This window comes from Phalacrocorax carbo, chromosome Z (genome assembly GCF_963921805.1).
Source record: "Phalacrocorax carbo chromosome Z, bPhaCar2.1, whole genome shotgun sequence".
Taxonomy (NCBI): Eukaryota; Metazoa; Chordata; class Aves; order Suliformes; family Phalacrocoracidae; genus Phalacrocorax; species Phalacrocorax carbo.
This window is the reverse complement of record NC_087548.1, coordinates 40,133,961-40,153,660: the sequence shown is the minus strand read 5'-3', so window position 1 is coordinate 40,153,660 and position 19,700 is coordinate 40,133,961.

Below are 19,700 nucleotides of genomic sequence, written 5' to 3'. Positions count from 1 at the left end.
TGATGGATAGATTACAAAGCAACAAAGCAGCAACTTACATAAAAATTAAGAAAGGAAGAAAGAATGGGACATTAACAATAACATCAGCTAGGCACCACATCTCAGCATGTCACCTTGGCTCTTTTTACAGTCAGTGAGGAAAGAAAGGTGTGTTTTATGGCATGGGAAAAATAGTTTTTTTGAGAATTTCCCCACACATATATTAGATGCTTGCCAACCACTTAATAGTAGGCAAGTCATGTAAACTCCTGCCCTATACAGTATTGATAATGCTTATGTACATTTTAAAATCCACAGCTCTCTGTATCTACCTATCATATTGTATTATGGTGTTTGTGGAAGACAGTTCTTCTGGATATGAAGATCAATAGAAACTAAAAAGACCTGAGACTGAAAGCTTTCATTAACCATATTAAGATATTTTACATCTTTACAAGAAAATTTTAATAAATGCATTGGCTTTTTACCCAACAGTATAATTCACCTGGATTGTAGTTTACAGAGGAATTGCAAATTATACCTTAGGAAAACATAGTTCATATGCTACAAAATTATATTATTAGAAATGACACAGCTTTATACATAACAAAAATATGGTATTACTTAAGTACTGCTAGTTTTCAGTTTAGCACAAGCAGACCAGGAAGGCTGCAACAGTCTATTCCAATTAATCATAAAAGCACCATGCAAATCTGTCCTATAAATAATATACATTTTTAGTTCACATCACCTTTAGCCTGAACTTTTGAAGTGTAGAAATGCTAGCACTTTTTTCAATGGCTTTCTTTTCTGTTCCTGTAACTACCCAGACCTCAGACTTGATCAGCTTCCATAGATTGGTGCTCTGTGCAGCATTCATTGTTATTCAAAGAGTCAGAAGTCAGAGGGGAAAGAGGACCACACGAAATAAAGCAACTTTTACATACAATTCTTTGCCTTGTCATACTTTGCAAGGAAAGAATATTATTTATCAGGAAAGAATGTAATTTATCCTGTCTATGAGTACTTGCTTTATTACCATATTACATCTTCTGCTAACTTTTCTCCCAGTGGGCTTATAAGTAAACCCCGATTCTGTATTTCTGAAGCTGGCTGGGATAAGAACCTGTGGGAAATGTGGCAATTTAAAGACAGCAACAGATTTTGACTTGTAGCACTCTATAGTACATTACAGTCTCAAGCAGAGTCCCCCCTGTTTTGAAATATGTCAAAGGACCTGCTTGGTGAAATGCTGTGTTTTGTTTTGGTTTTTTCATAAAGGCCTCTCTCACTGAGTGTTTTATCACACAGTCTGACACAGAGTTTGTCTCTCATCAGACATTCAGCTTAACCTTCAGAAATTTTCAACTGCCGTCTTAGACATAAGTACTTTGATCCACTCCATCCCCATTTTTCAACCTCATTTACGTTCAAAAGCTTATTCAGATTTTTATACAAATATGCTTGATTAGAGATAACTTCTTAAAGCATTTATAATGCTGTTTCACTTATTCTTTTAATTTGAACTGAAAACCTGCCTAAGCACGAACAGTATCAGAACCAGCTGTGACTACTGCTACTAGTGCCATTTTCTTGCGGACTAAATGATTCTAGCATCCAGTGCCATGGCATTTTGGGGAGACTTCCAAATTAGATGAAGTTTTTAAATTGTACCCATCTTTCACTCATAGCATTTTTCCATTTCATTTTGGATTTAGCAGCATGTGTTATTCAGACCTTTGAAAACCAGCCAGATGGATCTCTAAATCTAGCAGGTGGGCCAGCAAGAAGGAAAAACATGGTACTCTGCTAACTAGGTCCTGAAGTAGCCCCAGTGCCTCCAAAAACATGTCATATGTCAGCCTTTTTTTCTGTTCCACCTGAGTGACAGGCACTTTTACTGAGATGTGTAGCTCCCACACAGAAATCTTCTCTACTTCCCTACTCCAACCCTTCACTTCTTACCCTGCCTTTCTCTGGTAGAGGAAAGCATAGTTCCTAATTTCTCCTTGAAAATATCCTGGAAAACAGGAATACAACTAATAAGTAGCCCTCGCATCACTAAGCTCGTCTGCTTCTGATATGATTTAAAGTGTTTTCTATGTTTTAAAAATCATTATGCACACTGTTCCTACGACAACCGACCCAGATTCCTAATGAGCTTCCCTTGGTACTACTACTACTACTACACGAATTATTATTAATTTCCTGTGGGTAGATTTCCCAAGTCTGTACTCTAATTCAAAGCTTGACCTGTCTGTCCTGGATTACTTGCAGTGTGACAGGAGCCTCCAGCTTTATGAAGGTTTTTTTCCTGCCGAACCATTTCTACCTCACTGGTTTGGAAATAGATTGGCAGCTCAGAGATGCTGTGACAGCATGGAAAGCAGTCAGATGACAGCCAATAGCAGATGTCATTCAGGTTTGACAGGAAAATGAATTCTAGTTGTGTGATCAAACATTCATGATCTTAAGGGAAAATCAATACCTCCACGAGTCGAACTTCCTGTGTGCCTGCATGATTACTGCTTTCAAGGTCTTGTGCACTACTGGGAAAGCTATGATATCACTGTTTTATTTTGGTCTTGTATTTCACATAAGAATATAAGAACGTGCAGTAACTTTGAAGAGTTTGAGCTCCAATGCGATAACACAAATTCACACGCTGTTCTATATAAAGTACTTTAATCTCTCTTGATAAACTTGTTTAATCTCCCCTTACTCAATGATAACAGATTAAAACTTCAATAGGTATATCTGCCTGAGAAAGACTATTTCATCACTGGTTTGGGCGTTTGGTGTGGGTTTTTTTTTTGTTTGGTTTGTTTTTTTTGGTTGTTTGTGGGTTTCTTTTTTTTGTTTGGTTGGGTTTTTGGTTTTTTGTTTTTTTTGTTTTTTTTTTAAAAAGGGTACAAAATTAAATTAACCAGGAGAAATGTGATGAGGTTTAAAAATTTAAAAACTCACTAATTATCAAGTGGATGCTCTTGGACAGTGAATTACATCAAAATATGGGTGGTCTCACAAGAAACTTAATAGAAACACGGTTCGTTACATGACCTAGTGCTGTAACTTTTCTCCTGCTTCTAAAGTCTGCATGATATGCTGAGCTTTTTCCTATGAGAGATTTATGAAACTTCATGGATCTCTTACAAACTCGCTCAAGTGTTTGCTGCAGCAACACCACTGAGGTGGGTGATGCCAAGAATTAATTCTGTGCAGGCCTCAAAAAACTCCAGATATTTTGCACATGCTTTCTTGTTATTTTTTTTTTAATCATTGTTTTTGCATACAATACATCTATGAACATTCCTTTTTCCTTCTTTAGGGGCTTCATGGTGCATGGAGGTGAGCTCTCGTGTTTGCTGCACAGTTAGCAAGTTCCACTTTCCTAATTTAATCAACAACTTCGCAGCAATCTATATTCATTCCTGAAACCTGAATTACTTCAGACATTATAATATGTTAATTTATGACTGGCACAAAAATCAAGCCGCCCAATGAAAATTTAGAAGTAAAATCCCTATAATTAATTCACTCTTTTATATATCTATATGGTCTTAACCAATGCTGTTATCTAAAATTAATCCATGCTTTTCTCGAAGCTCAGATTACACTTTTCTCAGATCCCTCTAGAAATACTCTTGACATGTGTTACTTTAACTCTATAGTGCAACTTGGATTCTGGATGTCGGGATATTTCACAACCTATGCAGTTTTCCCATCATCACTACTGTCATAGTCACAGTGCTTTGCAGACGCAGTTACAGTATGAAAAGTTAATGAAAATGTACCATTGCTTCAAATATATGTTCCTTTAAAGACTCTCATAGTAAACCTTCTTGTTTGTAATATAAAGATGATTTTTCTAAAAACCTAGGCAGTTAAAAAAAAATCCTCTCACAATCACAATTTTTTCCAAGTCTCAGCTACCTTACAAATTGGTTGAGGCCATTACCACACCAATTCTACAGAACTGAAAGGAGCTGAGAATCATTCTGGTCAGAAAACAGATACATTGACAGTAGTTATTTTATTAGAAATATACATCAAGTTGCAAATAGAAAGTTCAAAAGATCTGCGAGACTGAAATACAACTTGAATGACAACTCAGAAAGGGAAACCTCTGAAAAATGGCATCTTTGCCAATCCTTATGGAAGCAACATGAATCATATGACCCATCAATGCGACTGAGAACTAGAAGTTTCCAAATAATTGCAAAGCACTAACTGTGTACCTGTAACTCCTTGATAGATCACAAACATTCCATTACATTTGCACATGGTATTTCAAAAACACAATGCCAACTTCATTGGACTTGTGGTATACTCATGAAGACCCATCAGTGCTTTCAGTTCTTCTACAACTTTTATGCAAATCTAAATTAACCTAGCCTCATCACAAGGAAGTCTGATTTCAGCAGTAGCTTTTTAGTACGAGGCACCATCAAATCCAGACTTCTCTAGGTGTGTGGTAGTTGCCCATGCTTTTCATTCACATCACCTTAACCTGAAAATCCATCTGTTCACTTGAAAGATTTTTGTTATTGAACTCTGAACAGTACCTCAACAATGCTTCCATCCTAGTGCTGTGTTTGAGAAATCTTAGCAAAAAAATACTTTAAAAGCCACCTTTTTTACAACATCTCCTTGAATAATAAATTATTATTAGTTGAAGGACAGATTATTTATCCTATATAGTCTAACTCCAAATAGGTTTCTACCAGAGATGCTCCAAGTGCTTAGGATTTGTTTCTTCATGCTTAAAGTAACAGCATAACTTGGAAAAAAATAGTTACTTTATTTTTATAACTATCTTCAAACCTTGTCTTAGCTGGGTCTTTATCAAACTGAAAATAATTCCTTCTGGGTGACAGGATGCTATTAACACCAAATATTTTGAAAACACTTTAATCTGACTGATGCTAGCATAGCCTCAGATCAGATGTGTTTTCCTGGAAAACAAATAGTAATAATAGTCATTTAACATGTCCACTTAACTTGTATTCATCAGCTCTATGCCCAAGCTTTGTTGTGTTAAGCTCAAAATTATATAAATACCATTTGCAATTACTGAAGGCTTCTGATTGACTTCATGTCTACTAGAAGTGCATCCTCTTCCACAGTGCCCTGGTTCACTGTGAAACTAGAGATATGCTTAGTCTATGCTGTTAAAAAGAAACATCTTTCACACATCCCTAGCACTTGGGGGTTTGTTTTTGACACTTGAGAAAGACATTTGCTACTTATGCACAGTAGTCTTTTCTACTTCAGCTTGAGAAAAACATTACCTTCTGTCTATGTAAATGTAGCAAAAATAAGTACTTGAACAGGAGGCCTCAGGAAAGAGTGTTAATTAAAGCAGTATGTTAAAAAATTAGTGGCACAATATCAACGCCTACTGAAACGGAAAACAAGATTTTGTGAACACTATTTCCCCTTTTGTTTCTGGAGTTCATTTACAGCCTGATTTTCAGCTGCAACCTCACATCCAGGCTCTAAAGCCCTAGGAGCTGCAGCTGTATATTCAGCATATTTGAAAATAGGGATACAAGCAGCTTCCTTGTCCTCTGTTTATTTTCTCGGAAATCCAGGCCTGCTGCCACTGCTGCTCTTACTTCTTTTGAACAAGTGCAGTTTAAGGCAAACCTCTACTAATACATTTGTCAATATTTGCTCTGAATGTTTGTTTCTTGGGAAAACAAAACATAACCAGCTAAACTTTTCTGAAACAGAAAACATTATCTCTTTGTTACCTCCTGTAGGGGTGAGGTGGGGTGGAGCGGGTAATAGACATAGGAGCAGCCTGAATTAAAATTTCATGGGAGACCAATAACAGAAGGAGCAGAGAGAGATACATGCAAAAAAAAATTTTTTTCCTCAAACCTAAGCATATTCTAGATTTTGTTCATTTCTCATATGTCTGCTGCCTGGTGGTTTATTGGTAGTGAAAATTGCTTACCAAAATTGAGGCATTTTTTTTTTCTATTATTTGAAAAAAGCAGTTTAGGAAAATAAGTATGTTAAACAAAATGTATTTGCACATTATTTCCACTCTTTCTAATTTACAGGATACAAAGGAAGGTGGATAGTGCACAGCATACAATTAATTCAAAATTATGTATTTGTCCTTTAATCTCTTATTACTCATTATCACTCTTTTTAAGAATCAACCTGTGAGTCACAGGACAATCGATTTACTATTCAACATACTATAGCTCCATAATAGGGTCACTGCAATCTACATCAACACTGAGGTGTATTTTAAAGAGCTGAAAGTACCAGTAATATTAATCATAAATGCATTGTTCATTCAACATGAAAACTGAGGGATATCTTACATCTGGTAATGTATCCCATTAAGTATGTCCATTAACACTGTAGTTCAATGTCTAGCTAAAGTAAAAGTTGTACTATAGGCTACCAGGAGCCAGACGAAAAAAAACAAAATCCACTAAAAATACAACACAAAGTCCATTTGCATTCCATATCAAGACAGGACCAAAACGCTTCAGTATTTTCTTCAAAATTATTGAAAATGTTTTTACTGGGGTCTTCCACAGACCAGCTGATTGTCCCTTGCCTATCTGGTTATTGCAATTTTCTTCTTCCCTTAACTCCTGCCATTACCTCTGTTTAGAGTGTTTAATCTTTGTTTAATTCTGAAATATTCATCAAGCCAGTAAGAGGCTGATACTAGAGTATTACTATACTCTGTTGACCAGAACTGCAATCTGCAATGCTGAAAATGCAATTTCAAGATCCTGCTGTAAATCAGGTAAAACAGAAACATCAGCTTGATCCCATGCATCTACAGCGAACACTTCAGCCATTAGCTGAGTATTGACAGCTCTGGGCTTTCAGATCTCTACTTTTCCTTTGACTAAAGCAACCATTATTGAAAGATGTTTTCTTGAACCTAGTGCAAGCAAAACAAAAGTCAGCCTTGGATTAAATTAACTGAAAATTTTCAGTCTGCCCAAAAGATATTTCATCAAATCCTAACCTACTTTATTGCTGTATATATATCTACTAAAATAATAACAAGTAAACAGTTCTATGGTTTTAATTCTTGCTGGAATAAGTATCTGATTAGATGAGAAGGATTACCACAAGTCTCAGACTTTAAACTGAAATTTGAATGTGTGAACACAACTGTCTGATATGTCTCCCATGAGTTATAATGGAAATGACAATACTCAGACACTGCATGTTTTTTAATATTTAAAAATAGGAAAGTCCAAAGGCTGTCCTGTAAATGCAGGGCAACTTTGCTATAATGCAGACAATATTAGTCAGGGATCAGGGAAGAGAAGGGAGAAATCATGGTCAGAAATAACAGGGAACTAAAATACAGAGAGGTTTCATTAGCAAAGAAAGCTTTTAGTGTACAAAATACTTGTCAAGACAGTAAAAGCATCTGCTGCTTCCTACATTATCCATAACACGCTAAGAGGGAGATCTGTTTGACCTGAATCTGTATCAGAGAGGACTTTTACAAAATGCTTCTCTTATAACAGAGTCACTGGTAAAGCTACATCATGAGCAACTGAATTTAAAAATTGAGCCCATTCTTACTGTGCCCAGTATTTTAGCCTTATATAACCCTTCATCAGAACAGTCTTCCCTTTCTCATTCTTAGAGAAAACATAGATGAACATATATGAGAAAACAAAACCTAAAAATAAAGAGAAAACAAACTAAGGAATTTCACGTTTTATACTAGTAGAAGGGCAGGCATCCTTCATAATTACTGGCAGAGGGGTCTTGCCTGAAGAAGTTCCTTGAGTTAAAATATATTTCAGAACACCTCTACAATGAAGAATAACAAGTCCTAAGAGAACTGGCGGTTTCAGACTTTCAGCACCTTTATTCCTGTTATTTTCTTTTTTTTTTTAACAGTTTTTTATTTCTTTACCACTCTCATTTGGAAAGTCTAACCAATTTGTAGGCTTTTCAGAGTCCTACTAGAATAGCTATAGGCAAACAATTCGAAGTATGCTTTAGTATCCTTTCCTGTCTTCCTTGTTGTTTCTGCTACAGTGTCCTTTAACCTTTCCACCCCTCCATCATTACAACTCACTTTCTCCCTCTCCTTTGGATCCCCCACTGGTCTCTAAACACTCAAGCACCTTCAGTCAGATTTTTCTGACTATAAGTAGCAGGTTTTAAAGCAGAAAAAAAAGGAATACAACATAAGTCTTAGCATGGAGCGGAAGACAATGAGAAGCTTCATAACATCTTGAGGGAACTTTCAGCAGCAGACAGCAATAATCAGGAAATGCAACATTGCATGTATTCTTTAATAAAGGACAAAGAACTTGGGAATGGAAAGTTTCTAGCATATGACATGACAGGCAACCTTATGCAGCAATGGGGTTGAGAGTTTCAGGCTTCTGCCTCCCTAAACCTATACTCCTCCCTAAAAATAGCTGTACCAATTCACAGTATTTAGGGCAACATTCTTTACTCATTGGGAGGTATAGAGACCCCTGGAAGAGTCAGCATTTACTAGATTTCCTGGAAGTATCTTTCCATCCCCCATCTGCTGCCAAGCTCAGCAGTCTTCTGAGCTGGAGATTACTTAACATGCCCTCTTTAAATGTTTTATTCCACTATGCTCTCTGGTCTCTCCTTGAATCTCTGGAAATTTCTAGCCAGCACATCCTTAGGCTAAGATACCACCACATCCACTGTCCATCACATGTCAGTCCGGAACCTAGAAGCTTGGAGTTCGGCTTCCACAACTTAATTTGTTTCAACTACCTCCAGCTCAAGACTAGTTTTGCCTTTCTCACACCAATAAGGCTTTCAGACCCTGGCACTCCCCCATCCCTAGTGGTACCTTAAACACGGCATAACAATGTTACGTTCATGAAAGCACCACCTCTTCCATAGTTAGGGGGTTAATAGCTTGCATCTGTGCCCAAAGAACTAAGGCTCAAAAATCTAAACCCGCTCAGTTTTGCTTCAGAATGATATTTGTAGGATGAAATATGTCTGCCAATATTCTCTTCTTCCTAGCTTCTTTTCCTTTTTTTAAAGATCCCACTAACATGGTCTGTTTAAAGTAATAATTTTTTCCTGAACTTCTATACTCAAGATATCACTTCTCAGCTCACATCACAACCTTTATGGGAGCTGAGATTTTATACAATACTGGGTGAAATCAAAAGAAATCTGTACTGATGATTTACCTATTAGCCACATGTGACCTGAAAATTAATAATATGAATGCAACGCATATCCCTTTTTACCTATATATCAGCTTTGTGCTCATCAGTGAAAAAAAATTTTCACCCGACAGCAAAAATATAGTCTACATAATATACATTCTTTTCAGTAGATACAGCAAAATATATTTAGTAAAAACAGAGTTCAATGTTACTATTAAACTCTTCAGAGAAACTCTCAATTTTGAAAAACAAGTAAAATGCCACAGAACTATGTTTCTGAGTCTTCTTAGAAATTAAAGAGGAGGTACTAGTACTTTGAATGAGTAGTGGGAGGCTAGATTATCTCTACTGTATTAAACCCTTCTGCTTCTTGTGTGATGGTCCACTCCCAGGCAATCACTGCCTAATGCATAAACTTACCTCCCTTTCATCTTGTTGATTTGCCTCAGTCAAGATGCTAGACTTCATTCTCCAGTTAATAATTTTTCAGACTTACTTTTTCTTCTTTTCTGCCCTGCAAACATGGATGCATTTTCTCCCTAACAACTCTAATGCTTCTTTATCGCATTCTTTAAATAACTCCTTACAGCTCTCCTCTTCTACGGTACCTTATCTAACTGGAGCTGTCCCATTAATACTCTAGGTTTCCCTTTTACTTTTTTTTTAAGAAATGATATATTTTCTTCATTTTCTTTTCATTATTTCACCCATTTACTTCGCATTTTCACTCATTATTAGAAATTCAATACATTTCACTTCAGTTTCTGTGTTTTTGCGTGGTGGAGGGCAGATAGAACAACGTGTTGGAATGTATTTGAATGCCTAATATCAAGATGTGTGAATGGAGATTTTAGGCAGTAACTTAATACAAATACAACAAACTAAACAGCAGAAAAGTAGGAAGGGTCATACTGAAATAAATCAGCAAAAACAAAAGAAAGAGAAAGAGAACCAAAGAAAGTGGGGGAGAAAGTCAGGAAATGCTAAAAAAAAACCCCAAAACCAACATATATTATTAATTCGCCTATCAAGTCCCCTTGCCTGAGAGGAAGACTAAGTCCATTGTGGTCCAGAAGAAAGGGCGCAATTACTCCTTATGCTCACAGAGTTCACTGCAGAGAGGAATGCTCATATCCCCACTTTAGTTTTCCATTATCAGCACTGCATGAAATACTGCCATACAGAATTGGTCCCTGTAGCAGAGAAGGAAAACAGTTCACTAGAGGTGGGAAGAGCCAGTTACCTACAATCCAAATAAGTTTGAGATCACTAGCAAAATTGATTCATAGTGAGGTATGATGGAGTCACTAAACTTTGAAATTCAAACTCATAGATAAATGAAAGTTGGAAAAAATTAGTACACAGAGAAACAAAAGATATTTTGTTTTCAGCATAAAAATCAATAATGAGATTTAGTACTGCTTCATTTAAGACAAGAGGATGAGTAACAGCTATTCTTATTGCACAACTGCAGCTTCCAGTGATGTATTTTCTTGTTTTCTTAAAATATTAAACCATAATCACTTGTGGGAGAAGGATTACAGAAGTTTTTCCTACATTTTCAATAAGGACCCATGAAATGTACTGCTCAAAAAAAGGTAGTTTTGCACTAATCTCAACAGGGAATATGGCCACACCACGATATTCTAGATCTCTGAACACTCTCCAGATTATCAAGAATACATTTCCTAGCTCAAAATATTATGTACATCAGGAAAAAGATAGGTGAACAGTGCAATATCCATCCAACAGGGAGAAAGAATATTGTTCCAATTCTTGCCTAGGAGCTTCTCAGCTGTTCTCCACTATCATAGACTTTTTCTGCTAAACTTCATGTATTTATTTCACCTTTTATTTAACTAGCAAAAAGAATGCAAAAGTGACCTGAAATGTTCTGACTATCCTGGTAACAGTGACAGTTGGGTAATACATAGAGATGCACACATGACATTCATTCCATACCCCAGCTTTTCCTGAGACAAAGCACCACTTTGTTTTGAGACTGCGAGTTTCCTTCACTCAGTGGTTTGTCATTCAAAATTTATCTGTAGAGTGCCACAGACAGCCTGCCTCACAAAACCAAACACCTACCAAGTGGAGATTCGTGCCTGGCTGTGAATGCAATCTTTGTCTCCAGTATTTCTGTTAAAAAGGTGAAGCAAATTATTTCATAAGCTGATCACAAAATAGGGTACATCTGTCATTCAGTTGAATGTATAATAAAGGAGTGTGTATCTACCCACTGAGATCCTGACAGAGCTTCTTGATTCTTGAGAGAAACTGTAACACAAAGGTCAGAGTGTACCAGGTTTCTGTGAAGACTGTAGACAGGATTCACCTCTGCATTGTATCATTTCCTCTCTTCCATTAAAAAAGATCTACATCTATTATAGCACCATTAAATCAGTAAAGAACCATTAAATCAGAACCTTAATACCCATAAATATGTTCAGTGGACAGGGTCACTCTATCACACTAGTCCTATGTATGTTTGAAGTCCTATCTTCAAAAAGGGCAAAAAGGAGGACCTGGGAAACTACAAGCCAGTCAGCCTCACCTCCATCCCCAGAAAGGTGATGGAGCCGTTCATCCTGGAAGTCATCTCCAGGCATGTAGAGGACAAGAAGGCTATCAGAAGTAGTCAACACGGATTCACCAAGGGAAGATTATGCTTGACCAACCTGATAACCTTCTATGATGGCATGACTGGCTGGGTCTACGAAGGGAGAGCAGTGGATGTTGTCAATCTCAGCGCATTTGACGCTGTCTCCCATAGCATCCTCACAGGCAAGCTAAGGAAATGTGGGTTGGATGAGTGGACAGTGAGGTGGACAGAGAACTGGCTCAACAACAGAACTCAGAGGGTCATGATCAATGGGGCAGAGTCTGGATGGAGGCCTGTAACTAGGGGTGTTCCTCAGGGGTCTGTACTGGGTCCTGTCCTGTTCAATATATTCATCAGTGACCTGGACAAAGGGATAGAGTGTACCCTCAGCAAGTTCGCTGACAATACCAAGGTGGGAGGAGTGGCTGATACACCAGAAGGCTGTGCTGCCATCCAACAAGACCTGGACAGGCTGGAGAGCTGGGCTGAGGGGAACCTCATGAAATTCAACAAGAGCAAGTGCACGGTCCTTCACCTGGGGAGGAACAACCCCGTGCACTGGTACAGGCTGGGGGTTGAATTACTGGAAAGCAGCTCTGTTGAGAAGGACCCAGGAGTGCTGGTGGACAACCCGCTGACCATGAGCCAGCAATGTGCCCTTGTGGCCAAGAAGGCCAACGGTATCCCAGGATGCATAAAAAGCAGTGTGGCCATAAGGTTGAGGGAGGTTCCTCCCCCTCTCCTCAGCCCCAGTGAGACCACATCTGGGGTACTGTGTCCAGTTTTGGGCCCCCCAGTTTAAGAAGGATGCAGAACTGCTTGAGCAAGTCCAGTGGAGAGCTACCAAGATGAGCAGGGGACTGGAGCATCTCCCCTATGAGGAAAGGCTGAGAGACTTGGGTTTGTTCAGCCTGGAGAAGAGAAGACTGAGGGGGGATCTCATCAATGCTTATAAATATCTAAAGGGTGGGTGTCAAGACAATGGGACTGGACTCTTTTCAATAGTGCCCAATGACAGGACGAGGGCCAATGGGCACAAGTTGGAACACAGGAAGTCCCAGTTAAACGTGAAAAAAGACATCTTTCCTGTGAGGGTGACAGGGCAGTGGAACAGGCTGCCTGGAGAGGTTGTGGAGTCTCCTTCCCTGGAGACATTCAAAACCTGCCTGGATGTGTTCCTGTGCCCCCTGCTCTAGGTGTCCCTGCTCAAGCAGGGGGGTTGGACAAGATGATCTCTAGAGGTCTCTTCCAACCCCTACCATTCTGTGATTCTGTTATTTTAGAAGTTGAGAGAGAAGCATGCTTAACGACTATACAAAAGTCATGCTGGGGAAATCAGGCTTTGCTGATGTGCTCCACCTAAAGTCTGAGATGAAATTCATTCTATTATAAAAGAGCTTATATACAGTACTTCCTACATTTTCTCAGTTTTCTCCTAGACAGCTAATATTGCCCTAAGTGTTCTACCTGTAAAGAGCTAGAATAAAAATTATTTTAGGATGACTAGCAGAACAATATGAAAAAAAATAATTTTGTGATGTAAAAGGGATGCTTTGGGTGTTTATTTTTCTTTGTCTCACAGCCTTTTTCTCACTTACACCACCAGTACTTTAATGTCCAATAAAAGTTCAGAACAGCATGCTGTCAGAGGCATCCAGAGTGTGCTAGAAAAGTGTGAGTGTGATATTTTAACAGTAATTTATAAAACATTAATAGCCTACTCAGCATCATCTCATTCCCACAATAGGTGCAAGCATCAAATATGTTACTGCAAAAACAAAAAAACCAATCACCATGCGCTTCAGACAGTTACGAACATTCTTAAAATACTTTGAGATGTTTCCCTGTTCACCTAGCCCCTAGTAACACATGCCCTTTTTCTCCACATGTAAGCCACATGATGTTAATAAAAATTGTATGTTTATTTAACGAAGTGTTTTATGATAGCCATGTAGCAGTTTATGCTGGCAAAAAAGCGTAGCAATAGGAAAGATAAGAAATTCAGTATTTCATACAGGAATTTGGGTCCCTCAAACTTCCAAATCATTCCCACTTTCCTGATTACCAGCAACAGATAAATCCTGATATCATATTGTACACCTGGTTGACATGGGACAGGCAGTAGACATTGTCTACCTGGACTTCTCCAAGGCCTTTGTTACGGTCCCACACAGCCTCCGCCTGGAGAAATTAATGCGTTAAGGCCTAGACAAGTGGTCTGTGCAGTGGGTGGGGAGCAGGCTGACAGGCCGCACCCAAAGGGTGGTGGTAAATAGCTCTTTTTCAAAGTGGCAACCTGTCACAAGTGGGGTCCCCCAGGGATCAATATTGGGCCCAAAGTTATTCAATATCTTTATAAGTGATCTGGATACCGGCATCATGTGTAGCTTGATGAAGTCTGCGGATGACATCAAGTTGAGCGGGGAAGTAGACACTGCAGAAGGGAGAGCTGCTCTGCAGGAAGATCTGGATAGGCTGGAAGAGTTGGCCAGCAAGAACCTTATGAACCTTACACAAGGAGAAGTGTAAGGTCATGCACCTGGAAAAACATAATCTGGGAGTGCAGCACAGACTGGGATCCACCTGGCTGGAGAGCAGCTCTGTCGAAAGGGACCTGGGGGTCCTGGTGGACAGGAAGCTCAACATGAGCGAACAGTGTGCTGTTGCAGCCAAGAAGGCCAACAGGATGCTGGGTTGCATCAGAAAGGGCATTGCCAGCAGAGATAAAGAAGTCATTATCCCACTCTACTCAGTGCTGGTCAGGCCACACCTGGAGTACTGTCTACAGTTCCGGTCCCCCCTATACAAAAAGGATGTGGACAGGCTGGAAGGGGTCCAGAGAAGGGCCACCAAGATGATCAAAGGACTGGGAAGCCTGCCATATGAGGATAGCCTAGGAGAACTAGATTTGTTCAGCCTTGAGAAAAGGAGGCTTAGAGGGGATCTCAACACCATGTACCGGTACTTAAGGGGTAGCTACAATGAAGATGGAGGGTCCCTTTTTACACAGAGTCACATGGAGAGGACAAGGAGGAATGGACACAAGCTGCTCTTGGGGAGATTCCAACTGGACGTGAGAGGAAAATTTTTCACAGTGAGAACAGTCAACCGTTGGAATAGTCTCCCCAGGAAAGTGGTTGACTTGGCCACGTTGGACACTTTCAAGAGTTGTCTGGACAGGGTGCTGGGCCATCTTGCCTAGACTGCGCTCTTCCTAGAAAGGTTGGACTAGATGATCCCTGAGGTCCCTTCTAACCTGGGATTCTGTGATTCTGTACTAGGAATAAACTTGACAATAATTTGCCATATCAGAAAGCTAATGATTTTCAAGCTGAGAACAATCAATGTATATTAAACATATATATTACACAGAAATAGCATTCATTTAGCATTTCAGTCACCAATACTTCAATTCTAAGATCTCACAATGGGTCTATTTCTTAGGGTTGAGTCGTGTTTGTATTCTGAAAATAAAATCTTAGTGTCAACTGAAATAGAATTAACACATTTCAGTAGCTAAAGGAAATATAAAACTGCTGACTAGAATAGAGATTCTTAAATAAATCCAGCTTATTGCAAGGTGTTAGAAGTATGCATAGAGTTCATGCTTTTATAAAACAGACAAATCTTCCTTAGCTCATCTTTAAGTAACCAGAAACTCAGCACATTATGCATGAGGAGTCAAATTTCAACATGCAAAATATTTGGGGAAGGGTAGAATACATCTTTTTTCCCTTGCCCTTTTTTTTTTTTTAATATAAATAGTTTCCAGTATCTTTAGAGTGAAAAGTTGCAGTAAATTTCTTTAAAAAATGAAAAAGTGAAAGCATGAGCCAAAACAATGAGCTCATTAAACAGACACATCCCTCAAGTACTTATGAAACTTGAGGAGAACCATGAGTTCGTTTTTCAAAAAAATGCTTTCCTTTGGTTTGTAAGTGATAATAGGATGATTCTGTCATTCTTGTGCATAAATAAATAATGCTGGTAGATTACTTCAGCCACTGAACAGAGCGAGGAAAATACAGTTTTCTCAGCAAATGCAGTGGCATATTTAACAACTAAGTTGAATAGTTAAATGCAACCTGGATCCACCCATTACAATTTTACATTTAAGTTATCTATTGTAGTTTTCTTCAGCCTTGATCTTCTCTAAGGTTCAGAAAATAAAAACAAAAATAAAATCAGAACCTTTCTGAAAATAAACTCAGAATGGCCAAGTGTCTTTTTACTCTTAACTGGACATCAAAACATCTACTTAAAATCCCTTTACATGTTGGCCTTTCTCCCAAAATTTGACACCTGCAAGTTTGAAAAATATTGCATCTGTACTGCAGCAAAATCTTGTTCATAAATATTTATAAACATTACAACTGTGCACAAAACATGCATTATTAAAACAAATGCCCTGTACAATCCTAATGATAGAGATCCAGAAAACTAATACAGAACAGAATTTCTGAGCAGCTTAAAAATACCTTGCATTACAATAGCATCCATTCAAACTCAAATTCTTACACTATCCATATCGTTTCTTCTAAACAAGTGGCGGTGAAATCACTGAGGATTATCCTTTCGTTTAGTGTAGATTTTCTCTCCAACCACATATTTTAAAAAATGCATTCAAGCTGGGTTTCTAAAAAACTAGTATTTTTATTGCTTTGTAAAATTTCATTTTCTATGCATGAAAGCATAATACATGTTGAGTAACAGTATCTGTAAAGGCAATTGTTCCACCTAAAAGCATGTCTACAGGTGCTTGACTTTTGGTCTACAAACTCTTTCACCACTTCTCTGCCCTGTGGATTGATGTAGTTACATCCAACACAAGACACCTGACTACAGTTTATCCTCCCAGTGACACTCATAGCAGTAGTGCTCAGCCTCTCTCAGTACATAGCAGGGTCTGGTCCTAATGCACCATAGGTATGGTGGCTTTCCTCAACACAAATCTTTTGCTCATGAACCAACTCCTATAAAAACATGAGAAGTAAACAAGTCGTGCCACTGAATAAATATGTCCGCTAATAAAGTTGAATCCCACGTAGAGAAGGAAAAGTGGGCAATGCTGGTAAGTTTAAGTGCAACTAAATTAAATCAACCAGCATTGCACAAATACCTTGCTGTACAGATAGATTCATACTGGGTCCATAAATGTCAGAAAGGGTCATTCAGTTCAATCTCCTGTCTGGATAAACAACAGCACTTTCCTGAATGGACCACCACTGCATGGAAATGCATATTTAACACAAAACATCTAATTCTGATCTAAAAATTTCCAGCAGGCAGTAGCTTCTAGCAGCTCTTATCTTTTGCAATCGACAGTGCTGTAGTTGTTGCAAACGTGCTTTTTGTACAGATTAAAATTTCCTGCCTTCCATTCACAACTCCTGATATACTGGTCTGTTAGAATATAATGTCATCCTACCAAGTGTGTGCTGACACAGATCAAATCACCTCCTAATCTATATCTTTGAGGAGCTGCTGGATTGAGGTTTCTGGGAAGACTGCATGGTATAGTGTCTTCCTGGTCTTTAATGTCACTCTACATTCTAGCATGGGGGAAAAAAGTCCTCCACAAGAAACAATACCTATTTTTGACATGTTATTTTAGTTCTTAGTTGAGTTGGTACAGTGTTTGCATGCATATATCACTCTTACAACATTAGATCTTTCTCCTCTATTTTTAACTGCATTATAAATGCATAAAACCTGCACTGCAGTTACATTAAGGAATCAGAAAGCTAAGTGCTCAATTGAAACAGACATTTTCCCAACCTCGTGAGAGCAACTATTCAAAACAGTCTGTATGAAGTAAATTCTGTCACTGGTTTTGAAAGCATTTACCCACAAATCCTGACAGTTGCCAATACTGAAGCAAAGCTTCAGCACACATCCTCAAAGCATCATACAAACATCACCTTTTCAGTATTGCAACAAAATGGCAATTTTGGCAATTTATTTGGCAAAAAACCTATATGTGTCAGGAATGCATCAAATATTTGAAATTCCTAAGAAGGTGGTAGCCAAAACTTGCAAAAGAATCATGTAAAAAACCAACCAGCTCAAAGTACCTGTACAGTTAATTGCAGAACTGTAAGATGCACTAAAGCCAGGCCTTACATGTTAAACTAAAAGCTCTTTGAAAGAGGGATTGTACTTTTCTGACCCTAGCAGTGTAGCACAAAGCCCTTCAATAAGTGACAGTCATAGTCATAAAGTAACAACACTGCCAAGGCTGCTTAACTTACACTTTTAGGCCCTGGTCCTAAAAACATAAATGCAGTCAGACAGTGTAAGCACCTAAGAAAGCGTTTTGATTTCAGAAAGGAAACACCCTTCTGCAAACAGGCACTCTCTTAATGGCCAGCAAGTTTAGGTCTCCTATAGATTTACTTACACAGATTTTGTGTAAAGATGCTTTCAGTTAATTTAAAACAGAATAAGTAATTAAACAGAGGAACTCTGCAAATTTATTAAGAGAATTACCTAGCAAGATACTCCTCTGAGAAAAATGTTTCAATGTCCTTCTCTTTAAAAAGACCTTCTGATATATGGAATACAATCTAGTTCAATAAATAAGCTGCTATCAGACTCTGAATGTGGCTTGTTTTGGTTTTTTTACTGTATGTTGTTGCTTACTATTTAAGTCATGCTAAACATGAAAGACTAATGCAAATGATACACTTTCCTTTCTGCATATTTTAAAGAGAAACTTAATTCCCTAGTTTCTTAATTATTAGTTAGCAGCTAAAGATCACGGATAATTTCCTATGAAAGGCATCAGAAAACAATAAATAATCATTCTCACATAACTTATATTACAGCAATAGTTGGATATTTGTAAATCACAGATACTGTTAAAAATCTGGTAGACCTGTTTTCATGTGCCCTATTTGTTTAGCAAAAGCATTTCTGGTTCTGTTTTAATATGGCAGCACCTGTCAGTTACAACACCCACAAGAGACTTTACAACTGACATGAAGAAACATTACAAGGTTATAACAGCAAACATGTTAGAACATGGTAAGATGAAATTTGATGGAATACATTCAGGGTATCTTATTATGAATCAGTGCATAAGAACATGGCAGAACAGTAAAGGCTGCTTGAAAGCTCCTTACCTCTGCTGCTTTTTAGAGTATAATTCAGTATGGCAACACACTGGGTTCATAAAGACACTGATTTGCTGCAGTCCTGTGTGGGGCACATCAAACAGCATGATAGCGAATGATAGCAGGGACTACGCATAAAGAAGTTACTGGAATAAAGCTATTTTTCTGACCTTTAAACAGCACATCTTACACAATGGGTTGATCCAGATTTCTTTTCTTTTTCCCTTTTTCATAGGGAGCTCTTAATTGACTTAATTAAAATTGAAGTGTTCATTTTTATTCATAAGTTTCCTGTGATTCATCCTTTCCATTGTCAGAATGTATCAAAAATCCTTATGCTTCCTAATCCTGCACAGTGGGTGAGAATTCAGTTTACCTAAAGGTTTCCTGAAAGAGTAAGAGTATGCTTTACATCCTTAAAATTTTCTTACAACTCTTAGAAAGCAGGAGAGTTTAGGAAGGCTAAGTCCATCTTTTAAAATCCTGGATTTTAAATATAGCTGTTCTTTTCCCTCACATACTACTTCTGTATTTCTCTTTATGGCAGAATAGTAGAGCAGGTGCAGAATATCTGCCAAAAAAAAAAGTATTTTGTACAGCAGGGAACACACTTTCACAGACAATTCAAATATGGAGTAAGTTCAATTCACTGACTGAAAGCTCTGTTTCAACAAAAGTGTTATTTTTCTATTGAACTTAACATTTAGTTTACTAGCTAGTAAAAATAAAGAGCAGCAGGTAAAATTCTGGCCCCTTCTGAGTTTATTTTGAAACCCAGCATTTCTTCCTGAAATCTTAATTAAACTTCCAGAAAAGAAACCTACC